At 35.3% G+C, this 10,116-nt stretch overlaps 1 long non-coding RNA gene across 1 annotated transcript; it reads left to right on the forward strand.

Moving 5' to 3' along the window:
* The first annotated feature begins 911 nt into the window (after window positions 1-911).
* Window positions 912-7,466, forward strand: LOC127517268 (uncharacterized). Its single transcript, XR_007931229.1, has 3 exons — window positions 912-1,738; window positions 3,810-3,940; window positions 6,413-7,466. It is a non-coding gene; the product is annotated as an uncharacterized LOC127517268 (long non-coding RNA).
* Window positions 7,467-10,116: the final 2,650 nt, after the last annotated feature.

A 10,116-nucleotide genomic window follows, 5' to 3' on the forward strand; every position in this document is an offset into this window, starting at 1 on the left:
CATCAACATTATGCTTGCAAATGCTGTTGTCTGAGCTTAACTTGTACTGAACCCAGAATATTTCTTTTCAGAAACACCACTACTTTATAAATTTGTTCACATAAATGGTGGTGTTGACTTGACTTTTTCTAGGTCAGATAAACACTCCTCATATGACAAGACTTGGTGTATTGTATCAAAAATCAATAAATATAGGAATAGGAGATATTCAGTCTGTCTAACATTTTCAAATCAAGAATAGGACTAGAAAACAGTTCAGTACCTCATTCAGTACAAAATAGTTTTTTGCTTCACAGTGTGAAAAGAAAAAAAAGGCAATCTGAAATCCCACCTCTTCACATAATCATTCTAGTCATCATCATGATGGTCAACAATTTCTGGCTGCTTGTTTTATGATGTTGTCAAAACAGGTCTGCACACCTTCGTAATTTGACAAGCTTTCCGGATAGCTTGCCCTTGGAATGAAGGCCGTGGTTCAAGCCGTCATCAAGGGGATCAATGCTGCTCCTGAGATTGGGCTGCGAGTGGCAAATAAATTCCACAGCAAAAACATCAGTTCCACAGGTATGAAAAGAAAGAGGCGAGCCAGCACCGGCTGGTATGGCTCTCGTCCAAAGCACCACTGGCTCATCTTAAAGGTTACAGTGACTACCCTGTGCACTAGTGTTAACAGAGCTTTCCCTCTCTGGGTTTATGGTCTGTGTAATAATTTTAAGCAAAGTGAAGAGTGTGTTTCCACAGGAGATGTTGGAGGAACAGCTGCGGGCCAGGGAGGAGGACAAGTGGAGAATGATTGATCACTAGGAGCGGAGAGGCTGTGTACCTCTCACCTTCCCCCTGCGAGGCTCCACGTCTGCCCCTGATCCCTTACATCTGCCTGCCCTTAGCAGAGCTGGAGGAGGAAGCCCGGCTGGATCTACTCACATGTCCCTGTACTCTGGAATAGGGGAGACTCAGAAAACATGGGCCAAACCTTAAGCTCTGATGCCATTGCTTTCATTATATGTGTGAAGGAAATGTTGCATATGTTTTTCAATTACTTGAACAATAACAAAACTGTGTGATAGGAGTGTTGAAACATATATTAGGCTATAAAAGACATATATATGTTCATTGGTTATGCTATAGTAAGCTCATTTTGCACATCGGAAAGTTCGAAGCAAAATGCAATTAATAAACTTAAACATGAAATGTAGCCTACATATATTGAGTAATAAAAAAAAACAAAAACAAAAATGAATCAGTGATATTCACTTTAAAAACAAGGAGCTGTTTTACAAAAATAAATACTATTAAATAAAATGTCATATTGACAAATGTTGTTATAGTCTCTAAAATACTGACGAATAAATTTCCACTGCTTTCTGCATGTTACATCGTTACGCCAATAGGTGGTGACAAGTGTCTTTCAGAGTGAATGAATCGTTTACTTTACCGATTCGAAACAACAAGTATGGGTGAGTCATTGAACCATTCACTCAAACTATTCGTTCAAAATCACTGATTCACTCAGAAACTAAACAAATTACTGCATTTATGAGTGAGGCATTAAATTATTCACTTTACAGATTGGTTAAAATACTGAATTATTCAGGAACGATACAAGTGAGTCGAGTTTGTGTGTTTGTGAGTGAGCCATTCCCTCAAACGATTCGTTTGATTCATGCATTTTGCTCGGAGACTCACAGCGTTTGGAACTATTTTCGATGGTGGAACCAGACAATATCGTGTCTAAAATGTAAGTTACACAATATTAACTTCTTGTTTATGAAACGGAGGTGCAAGCGGTATTATAATTGCCTAATTATATTTTTAAATTAATTTTAATCAGCTGTCAAACACGGTATTCTGTAAACCAAAACGTTGAGACTAAGCACTCTCCACTCTGTGAAAAGCACGCTAACGTTTTTATCAGGCTCTCTTCGATGATTTAAGAAATGTTAAAGATCTTCTTTTACAACCTGAGGGGCCTATTTCTTTTTAACAGGACATTGTTACTAACCTGTCAAACTGAAGCGATACTTTATAAAAAACATTCATTTGATATTTGATTGAAATACACCATTATGGTTTCATTAGCTCATCGATTTAGCAGTAATCTCATATCAGAGACCATCAAGCAAGTTACATGCAATAACCTGGGGCTAAATGTTAAAATATGATCCAGACTAGCTAATGACCCTATTACAATCGACCCAGGAAGCTGAGAAAGAGATTCTCCAGGTTCTGCGGTGCCTCATGCAGGCTGCCCTCTGCTGTATCATCATCCTTACTATTAGACTATTACAAACCGGCACGTAATTCATCCATCCAACACAACTCATAATGTAGCAAATGAGAAAGGGAAGACAGAAGGAAAAAGCCCTCCATGTCTCTCATATTTTTTTTCCTTTCATTTTCTGCCGCTTTCTTTTCTTATGCTCTATGACGTAAGAGGTGAATGTTCACCACCAATGACCTATTAAATCAGGCCTCATTCCTTCAATTTCTTAGCCAAACAGGCACCAGACCAAAATGTCTGTAGAGACCGACGGTCAGAGAGAAAGAGAGAGAGAGGCTGAAAAAGAGAGCGGGGGCGAGACAGGCAGACAGACAGACAAACAGAGGGGGGATGAATTGGAACCGCCCAATCAAAAATTATTGCAGCTCAATGAATGTGTCCTGTAAATGTTGGCATGCTAATTGTGCATTTATAACATTTTTAATGGTTTGTTAATTTACCTCCCACTCTATGATTGCACTTGAAATGAGTTAATGACTGTGGGGGGAGAGTTAACAACATGCCCTGGCAGACACAAAATTTCCCTCTTATTTATCAACCTGGCCTGTGAGAGAGACAGAGCAGCTTTGATTGAATGAAGGGGATGTCTGCTGGGTGAAGAGCTTTAGCTATAGGGACGTATATAGACCAGAACTGTAAAAATAGAATTAATGTTTTAATTTTCTTTTGTACTTAGAAAACCCCAAAAACATAATAAGACATAATTATGAAAATTGCATTCAGTTGGATAACAATTTTGCCTGTTTAAACATAAAAAGAAAGTGAAAAACAAAGTTGTTACATTGTCTAAACTACACTTAAAATCACATCACAGTGTGAAAGACTAGTAGAAAATTACTTTTTTTCTGAAATCTAATATTTGATTTGAAACACAGCATTAGTGAAGCTACTTTGAAACTGTATAGTGCAAGTTACAAACTGCTAATATATTTACTAAGAACATAATATCTTAGAAAATTAATTTATTGCTATTTTCAAACACATTACAACACATACTATTTTTTCTTCAAAATATTGATTTATTTTCAGCACATTTTCAGCACATCACTTTAGTTGCATAGCGACTAACAGTAATTAAATGCTAATTTTATGTGTATAATAAATACTACTTGAACTGTGTGTATGCGCGTGTGCATGTGCCTGTACATGTGTGCAACATTTTATCCAGTTGATGGAAAAGTATTCATGTTTAAAGGCTGCATGTGCAATAAATATGACATAAAGAAATAGTCATGTATCTTTTAGTCATTTTATCATTACTTGTTCAAAAAAGTTGCTGAGATACTCTAACGCTCCTGAAAAAATGTACTTTAGTTAGTAGTATCACTGCTTTTAGTTATTTACAACCCAACACTGGCCTTCTTAAACATAAAGCATGCCTGATGGTAACATTGATGTATGACCTGCATGCAGTGAATATCGGGAAATGAATAAACAAACACATAAACTAGATAAGAGACTGGTGCTAACATAGTTAGTAACGTCTCTGGCACTGTCCGTTCAAGTCATTTCCTCCAATCTTCCTCAGCAACAGGACATGACTTGGCGACATATAGACGAGAGACTATTGAGTTGCTAGACTACTTGTGCTGTAACCTGGGAAATCAGACAGAGAGCAATGCTCAGCAGTTCATCTGGAATCTTAAACACATTGCAAAGGTATGTTTGCGTTTCTTAGGCTATTTGATGATAAAATGAAAGGAAATAAAGCAATATAGCAACAATGTGTTTATTGTTAAATCTTCTTATATATATATATATATATACACAGAAAAAACAGAAATTTAAACACATTTTATCAGTAAGGTAGATGCTTAAAACATTTATTTGCATAATTTTTCAATACTATTAATATCTTTCCATCAAAGCTTCCAATCTCTGACCCGAATAGAGAGCGAAATGACTTGGGAGGCACTTTAAGGCAACACGTTCGTAACTTACTCCACTGGAACTCCACTCCACCCCTCACTAAACAAGCCACTCTATCAGTAAATGCTAATCTCCTAATTAACAAGCTAATTAGGTAATTATGGCTTTGCAGAAGGATGCCTAAATGAATTATGACAACACAGTCACTGCTTTCTGAGACACCTGTGGGCCCCTTTTTGGCTGTCACTACAAAAAAAAAAAAAAAAAAAAAAGTAAGGTGACAGCCTGTTCAGTTTTCAAAAACTTAATTCTCTTGGAAATGATGTGTATGTTATGAGACAGGGGCTATTTGTTTTGAGACTGTCAATTAAACTTGTCAGATAAGAAGGATTTTATGACTAATTAGCACCCCATATGCATAAATAAGCTATAAATAATTAAGTATTTATTAAATATTGAAGAGATAAAGGGAAGCTATGTTGTATGTGCTGGCTTTTTTCTTTATTCTTAAAATAATAATATAATAAACATACATTTAAAGATAAATATTAGGTTTTTAAAACTATTTTCTTATGTAACTCGTGCATTTTATAATATTTTAGGTTACCCTTTATTTTGATGGTCCACTTTAGACATTCTACTAACTATAAGTAACTTTGCAAATACATGCCAACTCTCAGTATTAGTAGACTGTTAGGTTAAGGTTAGCTGTTAGGGTTCTTCAGGTTAGTAGAATATGTTGACATGTATTTGCAAAGTTACTTATAGTTAGTAGAATGTCTGTTGGGGAGCATCAAAATAAAGTGTTAGCAGATATTAAGCAGACAGTCTACTAATACTCTAATGAGAGTTAGTTGACACGTAGTTGCAAAGTTACTTGTAGTTAGTAGAATGTCAAAAGTGGACTATCGAAATAAAGCGTTACCCATTTTTAGTGTTTTATTATATTATGTCTGACAAGATTATGGAGAGTCTAATCTGATATTGTTCATTTATGCAAAGAAAAAATTTTTTTGGGGGGTAGATTAAAAAAAGATGTGTAGATTACTTACAAATTGTAATCAGTTACTGATTCCAAATTACATGACAAAAATTGTAGTTAGAAACGTAATCCATTACATTACACATTTAAGGTAATGTAATCTGACTACTTTTTGATTACTTTTAGATTACTTTTGACCAAACTCAGTTATCAAATGGGTTTGAATAGGATAATCTTGTACCAAATTGATATAAAAATACAAGGAAAAAGAAAATATATCAACTTTTTCAACAACATGAAGTGCATTAAATATTACATTAAGTCAGGGTTTCGTAAAGGAACTGCAGGGGTTCATGAGTTTAATGAAAAGCTATTTATGTAACATTAAAATAAATAATTTTAATATAAAAAAAATAAAAATAAAACACTTACTAAAAAAGCTAAAAAGTATATTTTATTTGTTTATCTGCATGTCATGTGACCATTAACCGACATCAGAAAACCGTTAACTTAATTTTATTATTGGCCTAACTTATTAACCTAAAATCTCAGGAGGTTCAGCTGAAAATAGTTCCCTGCATTGTATGTAAATATGAAATGACGTGAATTTGTACATTTTAATGTGTTTGAAAGACAAAAGCCTTCCAAAGACACTCATAGATTTGGTAAATTTCTCAATGAGTGATAATTCAAAAATAATTAATGTGTTCATCAGGAGTTGATTAGATATGCAATGCTGCAATGTTGAGAAAACACTTTTTAAAAGTGAAATGATTTCTGTAAATCCAGTGATCAACTGCTGTGTGGGTTTCATTTTCCGCCCCCCTTTCCATTTTCTAATGTTTCAAGAGTAACCACTTGGGGTGAAAACTTGTATGGGTAGGAAAAAAAAAAAAAAAACCTGGTGTGCTCATTAGTGAAAATCATGAACGGTGGGCTTCTGTCCAAGAGCAATAATATCAACAGTTACCACTGACAACAGCGAGGTAACCGTGGCCATATTTGGGAGAAACTTCAACTGATATGTTCAAGACGCTCGGCTTATAGGCGTACTGCATTGCACGATTTTCAGTATTCCCTTGTTTAAATGTTCATATGATCCAAACTGCTGTTGAATTATGATTTCATTACTCATTCTCTATAAATTCACTTTTCAAGTCGGTTGAAGGAAGTGGGCAGTAAACATCCAATAATAGAAATTGTGTTTATGTCATTATGTAAGCATGGCATCATGACCACAATAAGCTGAAGTGTCTTTTTTTTTTCCCTCCCACCAAAAGATTTGCTGTCATACTTGGGGAAAATGAATTATGTTGACATATGGCTGAAAACAATGGTGGAAAGGCATGCAACGTAAGGCAATGAAGAATCATGCGGTGTTGTGGAGGAGAGGATCTGGAGCTGTTCCTTTGAGCCCTCTATGACAGGTATACAGAGCCACCTGACAGCACAGTATTTCAGTGATAAATGCAGTGGGTCTGGGACTTCCATTCACTAAACTCAGGAGTGTGCTGGGCTGATACTTCAAGGTCAAGTGAATATGAAAGAGCCGAGCCACACAGCTTGCTAAAAAGAACGAGAGAGCGAGCGTCTCTTGTCTCCTTCTTAACTTCGACGACTTCTAAATGTTATGTTGCTTAAATTCATGTGACGTGCTTTATAAGCACAGATGTTGTGTTACAGCATCGTTCTGTGGTTATTAGATGTTTGTGATTTTAAAAATCCATAATCTGTCAGCCGCACATGCTATATTCAATCCAGTTCATTTACACACTGATAATAAAAATGACAACGACTGTATAAAAATGATGGTAAAACTCTGCGTGATACACACACACAAACATGCACTCAGTCGCAGCCAAAACAATTGAATTACAGGGCTTGTGGCATGTTGTCTTACTCTGTGATATGTGTGAAATGGTTAATTAAAGGTGAGCTCATTATTCTTGCTCAGGATCCAGTAACTGTGTTAACATGATCCATGACTAATATATCACCCACTTATTGCACCCGAAGAATTGAATCAATTGCTCTGAACACCAATTCATACACAAGAGTTGAAGTAAATATGCCACTATAAATTCTACTGTTTGATCTGTATTGTTCAGGACGATATGTGTAAATCAGAAGCCAGTGTTTGTGTATTAAATGGGGTACTTATATCAAACTATAATAGAACAACATCATGTTGTGTATTTAGCTGAAATCGCCTAATATCATGTTTAATTACTGGACATGATGGGGGATGTATCTCAAATGTTGCTATAATGTTTCCATATTTATCTGTTATGAATTAAAGTACTTTAGAATTTAAGAATTTGAATGCAAACTTGTACGAATTAATTCAAACTGCAAAACAAATGCAGAACAAATACATAAAACATAAGCTAAAAACTGGGTGTGTGTGCAGTGCTGGGTAGTAACTAATTACATGTAATATGGATTACATAATCAGATTCCAAAATTGTTGTACTTGTAATTAGATTATATTGTGTTTTTAAATGCTCATCATCAGATTACAGTTACTTTTTTTTATAGATCACATGATTACATAATCACATTGCCAGAAAATTATTCATAGTTTTATTTAATTTAATTTTATTTATTTAATATTATTTTTATTTTCAAATAATTTATTCATTTTAATTTTACATTTTTATGATTTAATCAATCATTAGCTTTTCACAATCCCCCTGCAGTTTTTTCATTAATCCCAGTTTGGGAAACACTGGGATAATGTAATGCATTTCATGTTGTTGATAACAAAGAATGGAACATATTTTCTGTCTCGTGTGTGTGTTTTTTTTTTTTTTTTTTTTTGCAATATCAATATGGTACACAACAATCCCATTCAAATCTAAGTGATAAACGATATAGGTCAAAATTAATCCAAAAGTATTAAAAAAGTAGTCAGAATACATTACCTAAAATGAGTAATCTAGATTGTTACTAACTACAATTTTAGTAATGTAATTTGTAATCAGTAACGGACTACAATTTGCAAGTAATCTGCCCAGCACTGTGTGTGTGTGTGTGTGTGTGTGTGTGTGTGTGTGTATATACTTAACCATATTTTGGGGAAAATTTGTACCCAGAAGTGAGCTAAATCTGACAAACCCTCTTTTTGTGGACATTCTCATTTGGAAAAAAAAAAAAAAGTTAAAATGTTTTCTGTTAAAGTATTTATAGCTGTATGTAAAATCCAATAGAAGTCTATGGAATGTCCCCATTTAGAAAGCCACTGTAAGTAAATGTGTGTGTTTTGGCAAATATACAGAATACCCTTCTCCATTTTTCTTTTTTTGTAAAATCTACAAGTACTTTGGAAAAGAGATTTACAACCCTTGCCATCTGTTCAGACATAATATTTTTAGAATATAGATGAAAAAACTGGATGTTATATATCAAATTAAACAATAGAAACCGCTGATTCAGATCATACCAGTTCTGTCACGTAACACTCATTAACACTCACAAGTCAAATTATAAACCAGACATGGAATTATTGCTTCAAATTACCTCAGAAGTGGGGGGTGTGGTGTGTACAAGCCCATTTCTAATTGGTGAAAATTATCTTTTAAAATCACAGTCTGTACAACACTCCCTGGTCACCCCACCTCTACTTAAAGGTTCTTACATTTTTAAAAAGAACAAACATGATAACTGGTATCAAAAAATGTTATGTATTGAATATCATGAAGCTCTTAAAGCTCCATGCATGCTGACAGATTCTTCCGTGCTTTTCGCATTGTTTATCCTCAAACTGGATCATCCCAGAGGAAGTTTTGATTTTCTGCATATCTGATTATTCGCTCTTTAATTAGCCTGTGTTAATTTCCCGTGTTGAGTGTGTCAGTGATGGAGGCAGTCCACAGGGCCTTCAGTCAGTTCATGCACTATGGAACGGGACTTTCTGGTGCCAGCTTTCACAAATTCTCAGCGTAGCATCACATGTTGGTGCCTTTGGAAGGGCGTCTGATTGACTTTCTTGCTGCGCAAAAATTAACAGCTCTGTTTCCTCTGTATGTGTCTCTGATTCTTGGTAATTAGTCCCATCACATCAGAGGCTGTCATGTCACAAGTGCAACCCTGCTGAAGTGCATTACCTCAACTATGACACCAGAGGATTTCATAATGAATATTAACCTGTAGGTGCATATAGTATCTGGTTGCAATGTAAGATTTTTTTTTTTTCTTTTCACTCACAAATAAAATTAAATCAGGTTATTTGTCTACATACTTAAGTGTCACAAATGCTTTTAACCACTGTAAATATAAATTATCAATTACAATATGCAAATAAAATAGATAAAAAAAATAAGTGAATGCATTAATGCAATGTATAAGCAGTAGATATTAAAGTTAAAGTTTCTGATAAGGATATAAAAATACATTTTAGTAAAATAAACGCATCATTAAAGAATGTAAATCTGTATAGCGGAGCTGGCACATATATATATATTTTCCCTCTGTAACCAGTTTTGGTCTGTGAATGGCTCTTATTTACCTCAGCACACGAACAAAAAACAAAATGGTTTAGGTGTAAGTCGCGTAGCTTATTTTAACAACGCCAGTACATGAAATGTAGGGATTTGGAATCGGAAATACAGTGGTTTGGCGGGAAAGCCACAGTGGGTTTAGTAAGGCGAAATGTAAGAATCGAGGCAACCGGAGGAAGGCGCAGATATGTTTCAGTGTGTCTCTTTGCTTCAAGCCCACTGAGCAGTCTGCTACCATAGCAACTGCCGAGGAGCGCTGCGCAGCGCCGCCTGCTTTTGCAGTAGATGTCACCCTTGGCAACGGCCAATCAGAAGTTGATATCTCTCTGTACAACCGTAGCAAAGGTATTGAGCTCTGAAGGCGGGCGTTCGTGATCATTTTGAGTCACTCATTGGTCCTTCGGGCCGCCACTCAAAGACGGACTCTTCGCTGATTGGTTCGGGGCGTCTATTTCCAATATTATAAACATGTCCTCTGCTTTCCT

Source organism: Ctenopharyngodon idella, chromosome 8, assembly GCF_019924925.1.
Source record: "Ctenopharyngodon idella isolate HZGC_01 chromosome 8, HZGC01, whole genome shotgun sequence".
NCBI lineage: Eukaryota > Metazoa > Chordata > Actinopteri > Cypriniformes > Xenocyprididae > Ctenopharyngodon > Ctenopharyngodon idella.